General features: G+C 44.5%; 1 protein-coding gene across 6 annotated transcripts in view; it reads right to left on the bottom strand.

Moving 5' to 3' along the window:
• The window catches only part of TRERF1 (transcriptional regulating factor 1), a 98,532-nt gene extending 95,519 nt beyond the window's left edge, over positions 1-3,013 (bottom strand). For 3 of the 6 annotated variants that reach the window (XM_014252956.2, XM_014252955.2, XM_088053299.1), the window contains exon 1: positions 2,490-2,699. The gene's annotated coding sequence lies outside the window, so the exon portion shown is untranslated. Of the gene's footprint in view, positions 1-1,577; positions 1,626-2,489; positions 2,700-2,791 lie in introns of those variants that run through there. The other 3 variants (XM_088053296.1, XM_088053297.1, XM_088053298.1) reach the window with 3 other exon arrangements.
• Between the last annotated feature and the right edge of the window lie 18,202 nt (positions 3,014-21,215).

Below are 21,215 nucleotides of genomic sequence, written 5' to 3' on the forward strand. Positions count from 1 at the left end.
TAAGATGAAAATATTCAGAGCAAAATATTAACTTACTGCTTTAGGAAACCTACAGTACTTTACAGAACTGCTCTTCTTATACTTTTCTCACACTCACTGCCAGATGCCAAGTTATTAGCCCAATTTATAACAGCAAGCCTCACTGTATCACTTGAAGAATTAAAATGGCCAGAAGAGAAGCAACAGAGTTTTGAGTTTAAAATCTAAGAATTCCTTTTTTCTATCTAAGCTAGTTGAGCACTATCCAAAAGCAAAACAAACCTGAAACAAAGACTGGCTTTATGGTCTTAAATGAATACTGGAGGATTCTCAATAGGCAGGTCATCATCAGTAACATACAGATTGAGAAAATGAAATGGCTTAGGCACGGACACTTCTTCAGTCTATCGAAATACAACATGAGTCAATATTAGGTAGAGAGGTTAGTCATGCTGTGGTTTATTTATGCTCATGCTGGCCCATGATATTAAACACTGGAGGCAAGATGCCTGCCTATCTACCTGTGGCCTCATCCCTCTTCCCCAGAGAGGGATGCCAACAGCAGGACATAAACTGATATAGCAGCACGATTAAGCTCTGCTCTTATCGTATGACCAAGAGGCCAGTTCTCCAGTTCACCAAGAGGCCAAGTTTCACAGTGAAATGCAGTACTTCTATTTGAGTTTTTTTGGCTTTTCAAGGTACATGGGTTTGACAACCACACCACAGGGCTGCTCAAATCCTCATAGAGGTCTTCAGAAACACAAGCTGCTAATAAATGGTAGAACATATTTGTTCCAGAGTGTTCATTTGCACCAAAACTTTTTGAGTAGGCTATACTTAAGCTTTTAATTTTTCCAAAGTTTATCAGAGTATCCTCTACAGAAGAAAGAAAAATGCATAAAACACATTTTCCTCATAAAAAAAATTACTTATCTGAATTCTAGAAAAAGGTCTTTATTTGTTGTATGCAAAGCTGTGTAGTATTCACGCATAGAGCACTATGGAGCAGGCCTTCTATTGTTATATGTGTGCCTTGGACAACACTTAGAAAAAAAGGTAACATACCAACCGGTGCATATTAAATGCCATCACTTCAGTGGGCAGCAAAGCAAAATGGATTATTTCTAGATAGATGCACCTTATTAATGCAATGGTTCCATTCTGATCCAACTGAACATGCAAGACCATAAAGTAGATAAGCGATGACAGCAAACAGCTGCATGTACCACATGCAGGAACAACTCATGCACACACTGCCACTGTAAGGATGGGTCACTTCATCATAACACTATAACCTGAGTGAGGGCAGCAAACAAATCCCTGGTCCCCAAAGGAGCTCTGTGAGCCAGAGGCCCAAGCAGGATGGGTACAGGCAGAAGAGTGGCCCTGCTGAGCAGCCAGGCCAACCTTGCCAGGTGAACTCTCTCCTCTTCCCCTATCTACAGTAAAATTGTAGCTACCAAAGGCATGAAACTTCCCCCTCAGTGATTACCTGCTTCAAACATTAATCATGCAGTTAAGCACTTCAAAATAATTTTCATAAGCTGTGGGTCATCCTATCATCGTGTCAGTCTGTAAAAACATATGAACCTCACCTGTAACTATCTGAATGATGACCAGCACTGATGCGCAAGGACAGCAAGTGCAGGTCAGATTTTACTGGACGAAGGCAATAACCCAGCTAGGTTTACATCTCTATCAGTCAAGCCCGGTTAGTTGACAGGCAGACGTGAAAACCACTCTGTAAAGTCAGCAGAAGGATGAATAGGCATTATCCACTTATTAACTGGTTAACTGCCGATTAATTTCACTTGCAAATCACCTCTCCGGTATTTAAACACCTGGCTAAGAGGTTTTTTTTTTACCTTACCACCCTGTAATTCTGACGGGCCAGAAACCCGGAGCGCCCCACCAGCGCCCAGCCCGCCGCGCGCTCCCCTCCCGCGGGAATGGAGGGAGAAATTCCCATTCCTCCAAAACGAGCTCGCCCCACGCGGTGCCGCCGGGGAAGGGCTCCACAGCCGAGCCCCCGGCATCGCTTCGCTCCCAACACTGATACCGAGGGGGCACCGAGCGCGCAGCGGGACGATGGACGGGAGGAGTACCGCGTGGGTCGCCCACTCGTGTCAGGGGCCGTGACGGGCAGCTCGCCTCGGAGAACTTCCGCGGCGAGCCCCGCCGAGCCGCCCTTCCCCTCCTCTGCTGCCGGCACGGCGCGGCGGCGCCCGGGACTCGCAGCAGCGCCGCGGTGGGGGCGCCCCGCGCCGGCCCCGCTGCCCGCCCGGCCCGGGCAGGTACCGGGCAGCGCCCCCCGCCCGCCCGCGCCCGGACGGGCAGGAGGCGGCAGCGGCCGGCAGGGCCTCGGCGCTGCAGACCGAAAGTCAACTGCGAGCTGTAAACTTTTTTCTCCCTCCTCCCGCCCCCCCCCCCCTTTTTTTCTTTCCTCCTCTCCGTCCAGCGCAGCCCCGGCTCCTGCAAAAACGAAACTTGCGAAGCGTTGCCCCTACCTGGCGCGAAGTCTGCAACAAGTGCAGGCGGGCGGGGGGGCAGGCGGGCGCGGGGCTCGTGGCGGCGAGGCGGGAGCAAATCGCGATATTAATTTATTACGGAGCTGCCCCGGGCTCGGTCCTAGTTCACTTACAGTACGGCGCCCATCCTGTAAACAAATATCGCTCCGCCAGGAAACGCACTCCCCCGGCCCGGCCCGGCGCGGCCCCGCTGCCCGGCACCCACCCCGGCGGCGGCGGCACATGGAGCGGAGCGGGGCGGGGGCCCCGCGCCGGGGGAGGCTCCGGTCACCGGCACTTACCTCCGGCACGGCCTCCCCCGCCCGCCGCGCTGCCGAGTCCGTGATGAAAAAAAAAAAAAAAAAAAAAAGAAAAAAAAAAAAAGAAAGAAAGAAAAAAAACCCCGATGTCAGCAAATCGCTGTCAAATAATTTCCTTGCAGCAGGGAGCCGGGAAAAGCAGAAGCAGGAGGGGGAGGAGGCTGCGGGAGGCGGCGGGATCCCTCCGCCGCGATGGGTCTGGCCCCGGGGAGCGAAGCAGGAAGTAAGGTGTCTGTGGCGCCGCGGCCGCCCGGCCCCGCGGCGGGGCGAGGGGCGCCCCCCGCCCCCAGGGGCCAGCCGGCCGGGCGCCGCCGCCGCCTCCCTCCCTCTCTCCCTCCCTCCCCCCCCCCCGCGCCGCGGTCTGGCCGGCAGCCCCTCCTCTCAGGGCGGTGAGCGCAGCGCAGGTGCCGGGGCCACTGGCAGCGACCTGTCAGCGGCTCCCGCCGGGTCGGCGGGGTGCGGGCGAGGGGGTGCCGCGGGATCCCGCCGCATGCCGCAGGGCGGTGGGGCCGGGCACCGCCCCCGCTCCCGCCCGGGCGGCGGCGCCGGGGGACGACAACGCGCCAGCCCTGGGGCCGAGGGGACCCCGCCGCCGAGAAGCTGGGATGGAGGGGGTGCTCCCCTGACGCCGGGGATGTCATACGGAGTGGGGCAGCCGTGTGGGGGCCCGGGGCTGCGGGCGCTGTGGCCCGGCCTGCCCCAGCCCCGGGGCTCCGGAGGGGGAAAGTGGCCGCGGTAAAGGAGCGCTCTCCCTCACCCGGGAGCTCTCCTGCCCTGAGCCGTGAAGGGCTGCTGCGCCTGCCCTCCGGCTCCAGGGCGGCTCCTCCGCTTTGGGTTAATTCGGAAGTTAATTCTCTAATAATACAGCGAGCAATGTAGTAACTTGCTCCCGTGGTCACTGATCTTTGCCACTGGTAGTCGTAAATGATTTTTTTTTTAAGTCTACAGGAACATTTTTGTGAAATACCTCATCGGTCCTTCTTCCCTTGGGCTCAACATTTGCATTAGATTGCACCAAAATGTTCCCTCGCAGGGAAGGATTTTACATCTTGGGGACAGATACGTGGTGCATACAGCTTATGCAGTGTTCTGTTTAAGCTCACGGACAATGACAGACTGTAAGAAACCGTAGCTGGGAAGGGAGAAATTGAAACGAGGATAGTTATAGGCCTACTTCTGCCTTCAAAGAGGGGAAAAAAACCCCAACAGACAAACTCTCAAGGGTTATAACTGGAACAGAAAAAGGTCTTTGGTGTTAGCATTTGTGATTCAGCCTTACATTATAATGGTTACCAGCAGCCTCATTTTCTTTTTATGGTAATCCTGTTTTCCTGGTTGCATGACACTTCCATCGGCCCACTGTCCTTAATAATTTAACCTTTTATGAGATTGTTTTGATTTACAGTGTAGATTAGAGCAAGAGTGAAAAAGTATGATATCACCCCTTGGCTATTAAATTTCTTTGAACTATACGCAAATGTGGGAAAGGCTTGTTTTTTTCCTAACAAGCTACTAAGTTTCTAATTTTATTTTTATGTAACTGAAGAATACCTTTCAGGTATTGTAAGTTCTTTGTGCTGAGCTTTTCAAAATCTATGCTGAGTTTTGGATTCAATGGTTGGCTTGCTTGCTTGCTGGAGTCCCAAGTCATATAAACTATGATGAAAATAGAATTAAAACCACAACTCAACATGTGCTTTGCCTCTGTTTGTTTTTTGTGTCTAGTCTGAAACCCAGAATAGCCCATATTACTTGTGATTTCCAAAATGACCTCTGAGTATAAGCAATGGAATTTAACAGTCTTTCTAGGTTTGTCTCAGCATCTTTACTCGTCCAATTAATCAATACAAGCAAATCTCTGTTGAATCAGCTAGGTGTTACTTGATTTACCTGAAACACAAGGGTTTGTGCTATAATTCAAAATAGAAGCAAATGTCTAATTTAAATTTGAACAAAGAACCATTAGGTTAGTTTGTTACAGCATGGTGCTAGTAAGGCCAAGATTGTGTGTTTGCCTCCAGTATGGGCCATTCACTTAAGACTTGGACTTGATCCTTGTGGGTCCCTTCCAGCCCAGAATGTTCTGTGATTATCAAGCAGCCTTCTGATGCACTATAAATTGGACCCATCTTACTCTGTCATAACAAGTTTAGCTACACAAAACTCTTAGCTCTGGACAACATTTCCATAAAATCGTGTGGGCTGGCTATAACCAGACTGCATTCTTTGTGTTTATCCTGCCAGTTATGAGTTGGTCTCCATCAAAAGCACAAAACCTTAATTTGTGTTCTCAGTTTTCCTGATACTTCTTCTAATCTTTGAAGGATTTGAGTATCAACTTTCCCACTTTCGAATAAAAAAAATCAGACTGCGATTTACAGTATTCAACCTCAGAATAATTCTATGGGCTCGTGATATTGTTCGACAAGGATTTGACAGGGATACCTGGCAGGTTGGTGAGCTGGGAGTCCTCAAGCCGTGGTGAGGTCCTGGCCGGCCCAGCTGCCCGCTTGCTGCTGTCAGAAGAGGGAGACCTTGCCTTCTCTTCCCTGCCCGCCGAGCTGGTTCAGCTCGCCAAGCCTGCATACTATTCCTTCTCTGGGCTAAGTTCCTGCCATTTTGGTGAGCTCCGTGGGAGGTCAGCACAGGGGGAGCTGGCGGCTGAGGGGCGGGGAGGACCAAGGGATGCCCTGCAGCGAGTTGGCTGGGTGGCTCAGCTGCCTCCGAAACCTCCCACCGCTTACAAAAAACACAAGAGCAACAAGCGTCCTACGGCAACTGCCATCACTCTGTCAGGGTCTTGCTAGCAATTAATGCATTTTAATTTTTTTCTAAGCGGGGCTGTTTCAGAAATGAAAGCATTACAGAAGTTTAGAAGTGACAGAGGTCTCTGATCATCCTCCTGGTTCGTGCCTTTCTGGCACAGAATTGCTGTGTCATTATTTTCCCAAATGCCTTAGTTTTTATTAAAAGGTTTTGCCTTGAATTTATAGGCTTTCCAAGAAAGACAATGCTGAAGAAAACATACTATGGCTGTGGTAGGAGGCAACATACCTTTGTTCAACAACTGGACTAATGAAAATAAAACCACTTCAGAAAACCTTTAAAAAAAATCACATTTATGCAAGTATCTTATTGCTCAAAGTCGCAGCAGCCAAAATACCGATGTTCTTCCAGTTTCTTGGTTTTAGATGCTTGTTTCCAGGTTGAATTTTGAATTGTGGATGTTATCCTAAAAAAAAAAAATAATCAGACCGTAATTATCTGAGTTCAATGAACAAGACTAATGACAGGCTTAGATTTGTTTCAAGGGGGAGCTTTTGAGCCATAAAGTGTAATGATGGATTTAGGTTTAAAAGCAAGTTCAGTTTCAGAACCTGACATTTGACATAATGTAGTCTTTATATTTATAATTGAGATTATGGCCTTATTTTCCAGAAAAAATAAAAACCGTTATGGTAATTTCAAGAGATGACAAATCTGCCCTTTGGTATCTGTTGTTTTGGTATAATTACTGATCCACCCCGTGATTAAATGCTTGACCTTGATTTCTTTTTCAATTTGAGGGTTTTCCAGCATGAAGTTGCTGGTTCATTCCCTTCTAAATCAGTTTAGTATCATGTGAATCTCTTGGACTTAGTCAGTCATTTGTCTCTTTCCTTTTAGAAGCATAAGATGCAATGGGGTCCTACGGTACATATACACTATACAATGGTACAATAGTTTTAAAAAGCCAAACATGTGTTTTCTGTGATCACATTCCCTGTGCATCAAAAGGGAAGTGGCCGCAGCCTCCCACAACCTGGACACACACAAAAGCATACATTATTATTGGTAATGGGCTTGCTCAGAGAACAACAAATGCATAATTCCAGTTTGTCCCTGTGCTCAAGAAACAGTATCTCTGCTTTGTTTCAAGGTAATGTTAACAACCCCTGCTCTCACCTTGGTGCTCTTGCCTTGATGTACTTTGGGGTGTGGTTTCTCCCTCTTAGGTCCTGTAACCAGGAAGCGCAGGACATGGAGAGCTTCCAGGATAAAATAGCTTGCCCTCTTTTCAGTGTCACTTCTGACTGCATCCTTTGCAAGTTAGAAAAAATGGCCAAGGGTTGAAATGAAGCTGAATAATTTTTAGTAGACATACATCAGGATCCCAGTTACTGCAAACTACCACGTACTTCCCTTTTTCCACTTTCACCACCCGTGTGAGGAGCAGGCCTGTGTCAGAAGAGCAACGTCCCAGCCTTGCTGGTCCAAGCTGCCCCTAGTCCAGTGGACTGGCTGTTTTGATTCCAGATATGAGGTGAAGTTATGGATTTCACTGGCAGCCTAGTATGATCTCAGACCATGCTGCTGCAATTTGAAAACTAATCCTGGAAGTAAGACTTTTTAATTTTATTTTTTTCTTTCAGCCAGATTGCTTTGCTGATTGCAGAGCATAAGGAATGGTGCAGGAAACATGCCAAGGAGGGGAGAGGATGAAAGCATGCTGCTTTCATTCAGACTGCTGATGAAAGCCCTGCTCACAGGGCCCCCCACTACAAGAAAAAAATTGAGGTGCTGGAGCATGTCCAGACAAGGGCAATAGAGCTGGTGAAGAGTCTGGAGTACAAGTCTTATGAGGAGTGACTGAGTGAAGTGCTAGGGGTTGTTTAGCCTGGAGAAAAGAAATTTCAAGGGAGACCCTCTGCTGTCCACAACTACTGCAAAGGAAGCCATAGCAGGGTGGGGGTTGTTCTCTTCACTCAATTAACGAGCAATGGAACTAGAGAAAATGGCCTCAAGTTGCACCAAGAGAGGTTTAGAATGGGTACTAAGAAAAATTTCTTTATGGAAAGAGTAGTCAAGCATTGGAACAGGTTGTCCAGGGAAGTGGTGGAATTATCATCCCTGAAGGGATTTAAAAGATTGGCAAGATGTGGTGCTAATGGAGAGTGGTGGATTTGGTAGTATTACATTAATGGTTGAACTCAATGATCCTAAGGGTCTTTTACAATCTGAATGATGCTATGAATCTTTCCATGAAGGCTAAAACAAAAGTGAATTGTGATGGCTAGGGTCCTGCTATCCCTTATGCAAGTTACTGCCTCCAGCTACATGGGTTTGCCTCCTATCACTGACACTGCTTCCCCAGTGAGTCTGATCACCTCCCAGTGCTGGCAGAAATGCCCTGTCATTTTCCCCATAGATAGCTTCACTGAGTCAGCCAGACAAGCAACAGAAAAGGAGGTAGGACTGTGTGCTCAAAAATGGGATTTGCAGCCACACCACTTTAAATTGCCTCTAATTGTCTTAAATTAGACATTTAAAGCCATGGCTGCTATCTCATCTGGGAGATAAGATGCTCTCTAAGAAGATCAGTCCAGGTAGTAGACAAAAAACAAAAGGAAAATTGAACTTGCACAGCTGTTTGCACTGTTGTCGGCTCTGGAAATCCACAAGCACTAGTTGTCTCTCAACTTCAACCTCAGGAATGTTTTAGCAAAGCTCAGAGCTGCCCATCAGTCACTGATCTACTGAGCTGCTCCTTTAGCACAACCTGCAGTAGCTGTTGAGCTCCTGGGGCTCTGGCCCAGTGCTGGTGGAGCTGGGTGCTGCTGGTTGAGGGATCCTCCTGGCAGCTCCTGGTGGGACATGGCTTTGACCTTTCTGCATCTCGCTCTACTTGGGTGCATGGGAGAGACAATGCCACTTCACAGGGATGCCCTGAAGCAAATTAAACCACGTAAAGTGTTTAGGAATATTTTTGTTAAGAAATTACAGATAGGCAAGTGAGAAATAGTGATGACTTAAAGACTTCTTTTTTTTTTTCTGTAACACTATTAGTGTTTTGCAACTGTATGTGAGCCCCAGAGAGGAAAAGGAGCTAGAGACATTCTTGCTTCATTTGGTTTGTGCCAGTTCCCATTCCTCTTGGAAGAGTTGCTTATACTATCACGCTGTCAGGAATAATCTGTGGGCATGTACATATGCGCACAAAGGACTCAGTGACATGGGCCATCTTGCAGGATCTTGTCCTAGTGAGCAATGCTCCAGTTTGTGTGGCTTTTTCACATGCCAGAAAAGAGGAAATGTTTTATTTTATACAGTACACTGACATACATATTTGTAAATTTACAAATTTGTTTAATATAGACACATTACATAAATTATATTACATGCATTTGTAAGTTATGAATGCATAAACATATAAAACGGATGTGTCTTTATAAAAGTAACATGAGTGAAAATATTTTTTTTTAATAATTTCCAGATTTTAAGTTGGTGGTATGTTTTGAGCTATTCTGCAATTTAAAACCATTGACTGTAGATCTGAGTTGGGAATACAATCAGGGGTTAGTAATACTGTCTCCATTTTACAGATGGTTAAAGTAGGGAACAGAGGTGGTCCAGTGTCATGCAGGAATGTAGCTGCAGAGATAAAGTATGAAAAAATTTTTCCTGGCTCTTTGCACCTTGTTATGTCTTAAAGACTGACCGGTGTTGTTCAAGTAAATCTTATGCCCAATTTGAAATGTTTGGAGCTTTGGCTGACATGCAAGAAGCTTTATCCCACTGGCTTTGTATGCGCTCCCAGTGGTAACAGCTGAAAACTGCTCCATGAAGAAGCACACCTTACTCTAAATCTGCTGCTGTTCTAGAAACATGTAGTCCTGCTTGCAGACAAAGATTCAGTTCAGTACACTATTTAATAAAAACTGCCTTTACGGAGGTACCATCAAGTTGAAATCCAGTGAAATGACAGATTTAAGGTACTGTCTCCTACTACTTTTGTTGAATGCCCCCATCAATCTTTCTGATTTGTTTTCTCTTGGCTTTAAAAATCTGTTATGTGGTAAAATTGACATATAAAAAAGAGGCTTTAGGATGGCTTGCTACAGAGAGCTGTATTAATGTGTTTGTTGAAGAAGAGAAATCCTACTTTTGAGTACAGAAGGAAAAATGAAGCTGATTACAATCAAAAAGATTCTAAATATAAAAGGTTATAGAAAAGACATATGATGAGAGTAGAAGGAAGCCTGGCATGCTAACTTTAAGTTACACTTAATCTAAATAACTTTCTGTAACAGAAGGATAATATCTAAATACAGATATGATTAAGTCCCTGTGGTTCTCTCTTGCAACATGCAATGTGTCTAAGTCTGCACTGGCAACTGAAATCAAGATTAAAGTTTTATTCCTTTTTCAGAATTTTTTCTGTTGGAAGTGGATGCAATATTGGCAATAGCACACTGCATATTGTGTGGAAGAGCACAGACAGCCACCTCTGATCAGAACTATCCCTGTCATCCCATCACCCTACTTTCAGCCATTTCTATTTTCTATTTCATATTCCTCAGCACAGAAGCAAATTATTTTGCTGATTTAATTCAAAATTGAATGTACCCTGTGTAGGTTTTGTTGAAGGAGTTGAAAACAGCCATCCACATCTTCTGCTCTGAACTTTCCCATTCAGAACTGTAACCTGAATTTTTATACAAATCTTTTATAGTCATATATACCAGTTACTTCAAAGTCTCACTGTGTCTTACTTACATATGTTACATATGTTTCTTACATATGTGACAGTGGGCAGATATGCATTTAAACTGTAGGGATACAGCTGTCAAGATTTAAAAATGCTCACATGGCTAGACTCATACTGTATATCCAATATATATACAGTATATTCTGTTTATAGTGATGTAGGGCACTTTACATCATCAGATAGAAATAAGCTGTATTGTTTCACAATTTTACAGTGATGGGAATACTCTTACAGTAGAAGACAAGCTCCTTTGCATTTCTGTGTCACAGCTTTTGTTTGGTGGCCCCAAAACACTTGAGGAGGTGAGAGCTGCACTGAAAAACAGCAGAAAATGCAGTGAAGTTACTGTATGGCTGCAGTGAGACAGGGAACTGCAAGGAACCCCCGTAAATAAAATTAAATTTTAAGCTCCAAAACAATCTCCTGATGCAAGCTTAAGTCTGTGAGACTAAAGTTTTCAGACTTTTGGGTCTGTTCTGCTGAGGAAATAGGTAATGGTGCAAATTAGGCATGATATTTTTTTCAGAGGTACAAAAGAAGAGATCTTCCTTTGGGTCATAAAGTGTGGAATTTTCCTAAAAAAGTCTCCAAATTTTTCTTTTAGCCATGGGTAGTACAAGCTGGTCCTTCCATATCTGACAGCTCCCTGGAATCTACCAATAATAACTGGATAAGCTAGGGACCAGAAGGCTCATCTTTTAAATCTGCAGTACCTACAGCATTGCTAGCTTGCTAGAAAAGTTTGAAGAAATATGGGGAGGGAAGAAATATGGGAAGGGAAAAGAGGTTTCTCAAACCAATTTTTGCTTTAGTTGATGTGTTGGTCTGCAGAATCCATTTAACTTTATTGAGAAATTCCAACAACAACAAGGCATACATTTGTGTTTCTCTGGGTATATATTTTACAGCTTATGTGTCCTCTTATCATGCCAACACATTCTCTAAACCCCCTTAGGAGAACAAGTACAGATCCATGGATTTTTGAGTCCCATGCCAGCTGATTAATCTAGCAGCTAGCAATAGCTGAAGATTGAGGCACTGATAATTCCTCTGCACCCTAGACAGGGGCAAAGGAGCTAATTATACTCTGATTGTCTATCAGTTGAGGAAATCCCCAGATGAGGAGTTGTGGGTGTATTTCACTTTTCATGCACTACTTGAGTGATGCTGTGCAAACAAAGGAGGGCAAAAAAATAAATTCAGCTCTAATTACTCATAATGAACTTGTGGCCTTCTTAAACTATGCTCAACTCAAGAAGCAAACCCAGGTTTGAGAGACACTTCTTACAGAAGTCCTGTTTTAAGATTGTGCCATTAGAGACTGTTCTCACTCAAGTGTCTGCCAAAAACCTTTTGAGTCTGTGTTTAAGGAGCAGTCCTGTGTGGAGGTCCTTCCCTGGTGGTATGCCAGTGTTTCTCCCTTCCTATTAGAAGACTATCTGAAGATCTTGGACTTGTTCCATTCTTAAACTCCAAGCATCTTTATTGTCTATCTGTCCTTGCAATATGATAGGCCAGAAACTTTTACTGTTCAGCCTTTTGTAAATCTTGTTTCACAATCTGGGTAATATACATTTCTCAGTTTCCCATTTCTACTTCTGTAAGGTTTGTTATATTCAATTGTATGTCTTGGGGTTAATTTCTGCAGTCCTGCCTACATTTCATGCAGTTTTTCGTCTTATCTGCAATTGCTATCTATACTCTCAATCATCTTATCTCTTTTTATTAGTAATAGATCCAGTCAGTCCTTATGTTTGCATACACTCTAGGATGGTAACGTTTTGTCTTGCCAGCAAACAGAGATTTTAAAGTTGTGATAACCTCTCTGCTTTTCTGAGGGATGTGAAAATAGTGTTATGAATGTTGTTTATGAAAACTGGTGTTTGCAACCTTCAGCTGTTTTCACATACTGTAGCTGACTGTCCTCAAAGAAGGGACAAGCAGAAGAGACAACGCGGCAAGCCCACTGTTGACATCTGGTCCTAACTAACTGACCAGGAAAATCCTAAGCATTTTCCCTCAGTTACCTCTATGTAGATACCACTTTGAGGACAGTTTTATTTAAATCACACTTTCTTTGCTCCATGTTAAATTCTGATTATACCTTATTTCATCCTCCTAATTTTTTCTCCTACTGACCTTGCACTATGCATAAACATACTTCATAGGGAAATTAGTGATCTATTTGTTGTTAATTTTTTATGTCTCAGTTTTTGTTCCCAGTACATAATGATCCACTTACATCTCAACTTGCATGCTGTAACCTCCACTTTCGACTTCTCTCTCCTGCCACAAAGCAAGTTTATTTCCTAATAACTTAAAGTACCTCCTTTTATCTCCTTTTATCCTTAACTCTTCAAAGAGGCTTTCCTCCTTCTTTGTTAATTAATTCTCTCCGTTTCCAAGGATCCTCTGCCTAGGATTGTGACTGTCTCCTTCAGTGCCATGATCTGCTCTGAGATGGAAAGCGACAGGTAGGCGCTTCTGTCCCCCTCCCATTCCTGCACATCGCAGTAGAAGGATGCCAGCTTGCCCAAAAGGGGCTCTTGGCCAGTTTTTGAGCAAGTGTTTTGGAAACTAGTTAGGCAGTTTTCCCACTGTAGACAGGCTCATGGAAGGACCATTAATTACTCACTGCAGGCTTAACTATGGGCAGAAAAAGGGGGCTTTTGTGTGATTGTCAAACCTTCACCATTATTTGTACATGTTGGTTTTGTATTTAATAGGATTACATGACTTCTTTGCTCTATATGCCAAAATGGATGGTTCCTTTCAGTAATAAAACAAAGCCAATAACCTGAAAGGAACCATGGCTCAAAAGCACAAACTTGACCTCTGAGTGACCTTGACATTTACAGACTAAAAAGAACTTTTCTTTGAACAGACAGAAGTCAGGGAGCCAGCAAAAACCAGGAGAAAATGGTTTTGTTGCTTTCTGATTACATTGTTTAAACCAACATACTACATGGTTTACAATACTTCATTACAATGTATTAGGGCCTGGAGGTGATTTAATGTCTGTTTATAACTGAGACTAATCTTGAAATAAACAAATGAATGTTTGGAAAATGGATGAAGCTCTTCTGCCGGAGACAACGTTAAATGCATCTCTGAAGAGTAAATCATGGCTGTAGAGCACTTAAATGCTTTTTATTTCTACCTTCAGTTGTATTTCAGTAGTTTTATCTAACAAAATTAATCATGGTGCAGTAAAAAATTTCTAATTGGTTAGGACTGCCTAGCAGCCATACATTCTATAACAAATCCACAATTTAAAAACTGTTTAGCCCTTTAAAATCAAGGAAAAAGATAAACTAGAATATGCTGTAGCATTATACTAGGCACCATGGTGATCTAAATTAAATCTGTTACAACCTGTTCTAATTTAAAATTGCTCTGTTGTGTGAATGAAGGGGAAAAGAAGAGTTAGTTCACTTGTTCAAAGCATTTTCATGTTCCCAGATGAATCTTTCATCCACCCTGTATGTTCCCATTTCCTTTGTGCATCCTCTCCATAACCGCACATAAATGTGGCTTCAGATGGAGTCAAGAACTCTTTCTCCAGCGGTTCAGTAACAGTTCTGGTCTCTATCAGCCAAGAACAAGCACTGTCACCAAGTGTCACCATCGGACGGCCAGCTGCTCCCGACACTCAGAAGCTCCTCTGCAGTGCTGAGGCAGGGACCTACAGGAGGTTGCTCCAGTTTCTTCTCCCAAAGGATTACTGCAGTGCTCATCCTGCCACCCATCTCTGCAGGCAACTCCTTGGCCACTTCTGCTTTCTCCCTGTCCTGCCTCTCCTGCCACCCAAAGCCCTATCCATGGTCCCCAAGCACTGCCCAGCACATTTCTCTTCTTTTAACATCTGACTCGTTCCAAAAATACCTTGAATTTCCCGAAGTATCAGCCACTAAGCAGTTAAAGCTTGATTTAAGATGGGGGGGGGGTGGGGGGGTGGGGTAAAACTGAAGTCGCATGGCTGCTCCAGCCCCAGCACCCACCCACACCCTTCCGGTTGCAGGCAGGAGCGAGCGGGAGCTGGGAGCGCGGGCTGGGAGCGGCGGGAGAGGGGCGCTCCTGCACCGCCGTGCCCGCGCCGCCTGCCGACACCTGGCGCCGGCAGCGGGAAGAGCAAGGAGAACGGGGCTCTTCCCTCGCCTCCCGCCGGAGCCTCCTGCAGGGAGCCAGCGCAGCGGGCATGGCTCAGGAGGACTGCTGAACCTGCCTATCTCACCGTATCCTACACCCGCTGGAGCAGCTTTGAGGCTCCGAACTTTGACAGTGCACTTGCTTGCGCTGTAGTGGATGCTAAATACCGTGACTGCTCTTTCTTAGTGCAAGGGTTCTAAAGGTCTGGTCCTACGGCAACGCAACATCAACAGTGGCACTTCGTACACTTCACACGGCTGACTGCCCCTCTGTATACCCCCTCTTCCTGCCACTTTGTTTGCCGCTCAAACACAAGCAGTAGAAGTCTCAAGAATATTTAAGTTTGTTCAAACTTGAAAAATAGTCAACCATGTGAAGGAAAGTCCTGCAAAGGGGAAGGCTGCAACATAAGCCTGTATGTTCATTGGCATCAATAAGTGCAGGTGAAGAGCATTAGCTACAGAACAAATGTTAAGTGCTTCTTGCACATTCCTAGGTGCTAAAGCTGACCACCTCTGAGCGACAAACATAACCTTTCTTGGTACCAGCTCACAGACCTTTTTGTATCCTAAAATCATAGAATGGTTTGGGTTGAAAGGCACCTTAAAGATCACGTAGTTTGAAACCTCCTGCCGTTAGCAGGGACACCTTCCTCTAGACAAGGTTTCCTAAAGCTCCATCCAACCTGGCCTTAAACACTTCTAGAGATGGGACATCCACAACTTCTCTGGGCAATCTGTTCCAGGGCCTCACCACCCTCACAACAGAGAAATTCTTCCTAATATATAATCTAAACCTACTCTCTTTAGTTTGAATTCATTCTCCCTTGTCCTGTCACCACAGGCTCTTGTAAAAAGTCCCTCTCCATCATTCTTGTAGGATCTTTTCAGGTACTGGAAGGCCACAAGTAAGACACTCTGAAGCCTTCTCTTCTCCAGGCTGAACAATCCCAATTCTCTCAGCATTTTTTCACAAGTCAGGTGCTCCATCCCTTTGACCATCTCGGTTGCCTCCTCTGGATTCCATCAACAGGTCCATGTCCTTGCTGTGCTGAGAACCCCAGAGCTGGACAGCATTGCAGGAGGGGTCTCACCAGTGGGGAGCAGAGAGGCAGAATCCCCTTCCTTGGCCTCCTGCCCAGGCTCCTTTTGATGTAGCCCAGGACACGTTTGGCTTTCTGAGCTGCCAGTGCACATTGCTGGGTCATGTCCAGCTTTTCATCCACCAGCACTCCCAAGTCCTTGGCAGGGCTGCTCTTGATCTATTCATCTCCCAGCCTGTATTAGCTGCTATGTCTAAATACACACTAGCAGTGTTCTGAATTTACAGTGAAAACAGATGAGATCAGGCGCGTTTTTGCATATGTAGTTTTTTTCTCCTTTGCTCCCTGTTAGTTTTTCCCCCTGTGCAACTCATTAGAGACTATTATCTTAACTCCTGTTAAACCGCTTTTAGAGGTTGGTGTTTTAACTTACCAGCTTGAGCTCTAGACTGTTGACATGTTACACTGCAGAAAGCAGTGAAATTATCATGGACGGGGTTGGCACTGTATTTTTTCTAAGGCACTGCGTGATGAAAATAAATCATGCTGTCCCTCTGACATGATCCACTAATGAAGATGCACATCCTCTTGCCCTGGATGTTAAGTGAGAGCCCTTCCTCCATCTTTTTTCTTCATTTCCATTGTGGAAGAAGCTTTCTAATTCTGCACATCAGTTTGCTTAGCAATATTGCTGTTGCCTAATGCAATAAAAATCAGTTATGTAACTGCCTTTGCTAGAGTTGCAGAGAGCATTCACTAGACGGGAACACGGCCACAGTATCTTTATGCTTTCATTATGCCTCCTATGTTCACAGTTATTATGCAATATGCTATGCTTTCAGTATCTTTTTAAAAATAATTTTCCTTGGCATCATGTTTAGAATATTATACACTTGTAATATAAGCTCATGCAAAGACAGAGCGAGGAAAAGAAATAAGCTTATTCAGATTTATTGCTAAAAGGGCTGATATTATAGCACTAGTGCCTCCAAGGAATAAAGAATCGCCTACAGTTTGTCAGATAGTATTTGTAATACTCTAATTCTGAACCAAATTCCTAAAATAACCTGTGTTTTCAGATTACTGTGTGCTCTTTTGTTCTGAATAATGTCTTGCTTAGTGAACTATGTCTTATCAATCCACCAAGTACTGGGTGTCATTGTTCACCTCATTCACAATTCATCTTTTAATTAACATTATCACAGGAAAAATTCTATTTTGGTCAGCATAATTTGTCATTGGAATTGGCAGTACAGAAATAAAAGAATTACCCTCTGAATTTATCTGAAGACTATGAAGGAGATGGTGACTACAAACCTACCTCATCTGGCACTGAAGAGGAAGTGAGGAAAACCATGTAAATGATAATGGCTTTCAAAATTGTATTTGCTATGTAAAAATCACTACTTTGGTCATTCAGTATCTGCTAAGCAAACAGTTTAATCAAAATTACTGTTACTGAAAATACAAACCTTAATCCTACATTTAGACATGTGCTTTATTTGGTGGAAAGGGTTGCTGACTTAGGCAAGATTTAACAGGTATAAATGTCTTTTCAAAGTGATGCTTTTAGATATAGGTATGTAATATAAACTTCAGGCAGCAAAATGCTGATCATTTGCTATAATAGTTAAACCTCAAATTAAGTTGCAAGTGCATCATTGTTTTAGTGAACAGACATGGAAGTGCTTTTAAAAAATTTTTTTTAACTGTACCAGGGAACATTTCACAGAAAATAGGAACATTTCTGAATCCTTCTCACAAGAGTCACCTTTCATAACGATTTCCAGAAAACTCCATTAAATAGCATGTTGTTTTACTGAGTCTTCTCTATAGACATTTATCCCTGCAGTCTAGATATGCAGTATTTTTCTATTTACATTCAAATTAATACAGTGTTGTCAAATTGACTGCATCTAGGGTACAGTTAACATACCAGCAAACCAGCTGCTTAAAAATTCCCTCCAACATCCCTTTACCTGTTAATTTCATCCATTTCTAGTTGCAAACGCAACAGGCCCTGAAGATGATCACGTTCAAGCAGCATTCAGCCAGGATAACAAGAATTATTGTATGCTAAGCCCTCTGGACTGTGCTCTACTGGAGGTCCCTTCTCTTTCAAATCAGCTGGGCTTCAGCTTGGCTGCCATGGGTGAGTTCTGGTGCATCAAGAAGCAGTCTTCTAGTGGGTGTTTCATTAGTACCTTCTAAAACAGATTTTAGAAAGGGACCATCAGTCTCCACTGTGACAGTATTTCCTCAGTTATGCCTATTGTGGGTTTAGGATGGATTAGAGTTAATTTTCTTCCCAGGGGTTGATATAGGGCCGTACTTTGGATTTGTGCTGAACACAGGGTTGATAATATGGAGATGTTTTTTGTTATTGCTGTGGGGGGCTTACACAGACTCAAGGCCTTTCCTACTTTTTGTGCTGCCATGCTGGTAAGGAAGTTAAAGAAGGGGATGCATGGGATGTTGGGAGGAGACACAGCTGGGACAGGTGACCCCAACTGACCAGAGGGATAGTCCAGACTATAGGATGCCATGCTCAGTATATAAAGTAGGGGACAGAAGGACGAGGGTGTGACAAACTCACTTTTTGAGTGATGGTGTTTGTCTTTCCAAATAAATGCTACATGTGATTGAGCCCTGCTTTCCTGGAGATGGCTGAACAGCTGCCTGCCCTTGGCAAGCAGTGAATTGATTCCTTGTCTTTATTTGTTTGTGAGTGCAGCTTTTGCTTTACCCATTAAATTGCCTTTATCTCAACCCACAAGTTTTATACCTTTTACCCTGCCAATTATTTCCCCAGTCCGACTGTTTGAGGGGTAAGCAAGTGGCTGAGTGGTGCTTGGTTGCTGTCTGGGGTTAAACCAGGGAACCTTTTTACATTGTGTTCTTAACAGACACAGCATTTATTAAAAATACTGGACCTCAATTAAGTTAATTGATCTCCAGTTAAACTACCATTTAGGTTTTGGTTTCTTTTTTTTTTTTCCCTTTTTTTTCATGACAGATGCAAGCAGTGCTTGAACAGACAGGTCAGGAGATGAAAGAGGTATAGATGACATCTGCATCTTTCATAACCATGGTCTGTAGCATTCTATGGACTATCTTGTGTGTTGAAAGCATGGTGAGACCCAGAAACATCTCAGCTAGAGCAATGACATGGAGGTTTACTATTAAACCTGCTGAAAAATTAAAATTGTCTAGATTTCTCTTTTGCAGTTTCTATCTGATAATAGATTCCGTAAGAGTTAGGCTTTTTGGCAGAAGATAAAGGCAGTCTTCTGGACCTTAATTATTACTCCTGAATTTGAATAGTATCTTTGTTTCTGAAGTAAATGGCACAGGTTAAATGTTATGGAAAATTCTTCCTGAAGTTGTAAAAAATGATACTCAGTAAGTTGTTTTGTTCATATTGAAATAATGGCTTTGCAGGCTAATTTCTGTTTGGGTTACCCACTTTGCTAGGTAAAATAAGATGCCTCTCACATTACTAAACTCCAGGATTTTTCTAACATTTTCTTCATGCATCCCAGAAAGGGAAACAATTAAGTCATACAGCTTTCTTTCACCCTGTGCTATTTTCCAAAGAAGATTCATGTTCTGTATTCCTTAGGCATGCACAGTGCATGAATGAGAAACAGTACGGGCTTTACTGATCTTCTCAGGAATATATAATTATTTTCTGTGTTTTAAGAACAATTACTTAAGAAGTGGCAATGGTGATAAAATAAGCACAGTAAAATATATACCCTGCATATAGGAAGGGAACATACAAAGGAAAATTACACATATTATTGGGAAACTTGATATGTAAACTATTAATTGAGGAGAGAATGAGGAGAAGGGAGAGGAAAGGAGATAAAAAAAGGGAAGAAGCAACTATGCATACTCACTATGAGAATGCTTACAAAGTTTTAAGGAATATAAGATGTAAAGTGGCACTCACTCTCAATGCAGAGTTTTGATGTAACTTAGTATGTTTGGCAAAGGCAACATTTATAGGTGCCTTCAGCTAGTACTGCAGGCAGTTATGACTTGGTCTGCCTTTTCTGACTGTTTATTTCCCTCCCATGCGTTGTCTAGATTTGGAAGTGTAAATTCTCCAGAGCTGAGATTTCCTCAGCAGGATTTGCTAGGTTAGGCTCTTGTTGTGTGGGTCCTTATCTCAGCCATGAAGGCTGATAGGAGGTGCAAGGTAGAAATAGTACTCAGTTTATGCACAACGCTTAGGTCCATGCAGAAGCTGCCAGCAAGTGAAGGAAGGTGTGTTTTTAAACCTCAGCAAGCTTAGGTGCCCTGTGGCAGCACGCATGGTCAGACACGTCTGCTTGGTTTGGGCCCAGCTGTAATTACAGAGGAACAAAGCAAACCCATGGGTACAGCAGTGGTACAACAGGTTTTCAGAAAGGCCTCATAAGATGCTGAGCCTGTATGTGCTGAAAAGGAGTTATGGAGGATGATTTTTTGCTGGGTTTAGTGGTGGTGACTTGTTTTTTGAGACGCAGAGCAGCATCCACACTTGAGTGACCGAGGCACGCCTCAATTTGGGTGGCCCGCTGGCAGCTGAGCAACAGAATTTATAGCTTCTGCTATTTAGTAACATTTGTCTTAAAGCCAAAGTTTCCACGTTTGTATATTTACCAATTTATTTTCTTTCCACCCGCATGGCACGTCAGAGCTCTCCAGGAAGCCCTCACTACCCCATGGCAGTGCTGACAAGGGCATTTCAGCTGAAGGGGGCACCCAGCTTTGCCAGTCACCTGGAGATGTCCCCAGTCCCAGATATCGCTTTGCACTGGGGGAAACTGGTGAACAACAAGCTGGTGGTGCTGGTGTTCAACAAGCTGTCCATGAGCCAGCAGTGTCCTTGTGGCCAAGGTGGCCAACAAAATCCTGGGGTGCATTAGGAAGACCATTGCCAGCAGGTCAGGGGAGATGATCCTGCTCCTCTACTCAGCTCTGGTGAGGCACATCTGAAATGCTGTGTCCAGTTCTGGGCTCTTCACTACAAAAGAGATGTGGAGCTTCTGCAGCAGGTCCAGCAGAGGACAATGAGGATGACTGAGAGACTGGGGAATCTCTCTTATGATGAAGGGCTGAGGGAGCTGGGCCTGCTCAGCCTCAAGAAGAGATGACTGAGAGGGGACCTCATTAACGTCTATAAGGATGTGAAGTGACGGTGTCAAGAGGATGGAGCTGGGCTCTGCTCAGTGGTGCTGAACAATAGGACAAGAGGCAAGGGGTAGACACTGATGATAGAACTTCCACCTGAACATGAGAAAGAACTTCTTTACAGTGCAGTGACTGAGCACTGGAACAGATTGCTCAGAGAGGTTGTGGAGTCTCCCTCACTCGAGACACCCAAGAACCGTCTGGAGGAAAAGCTCTGGGATGACCCTGCCTGAGGAGAAAGGTTGGACCAAATGTGTCCTTTCCAGCCTGACCCATCCCATGATCCTGGGATTCCGTGAGGCAAGAAGGGCAGGCGGTCCGCGGAGGCGGCCGAGGGGCGGATACCGGTCGCCGGCCTGGCCCCGCAGGTCCCGCAGCGCGGCCCCGGGCACGGAGCGCCGCGTCTCAGCCGAGCAGCGCTGGGGAAGGACTGCAGCCCCCAGAACGCGGCGCGGCGGCCGGTGACGTGAGGGAGGCGGGGCGGAAGTGTGTGTTCCCCGGGCTGG

This window comes from Pseudopodoces humilis, chromosome 3 (assembly GCF_049639895.1).
Source record: "Pseudopodoces humilis isolate 2021_Gansu_Grassland_sample_001 chromosome 3, ASM4963989v1, whole genome shotgun sequence".
Classification (NCBI taxonomy): domain Eukaryota; kingdom Metazoa; phylum Chordata; class Aves; order Passeriformes; family Paridae; genus Pseudopodoces; species Pseudopodoces humilis.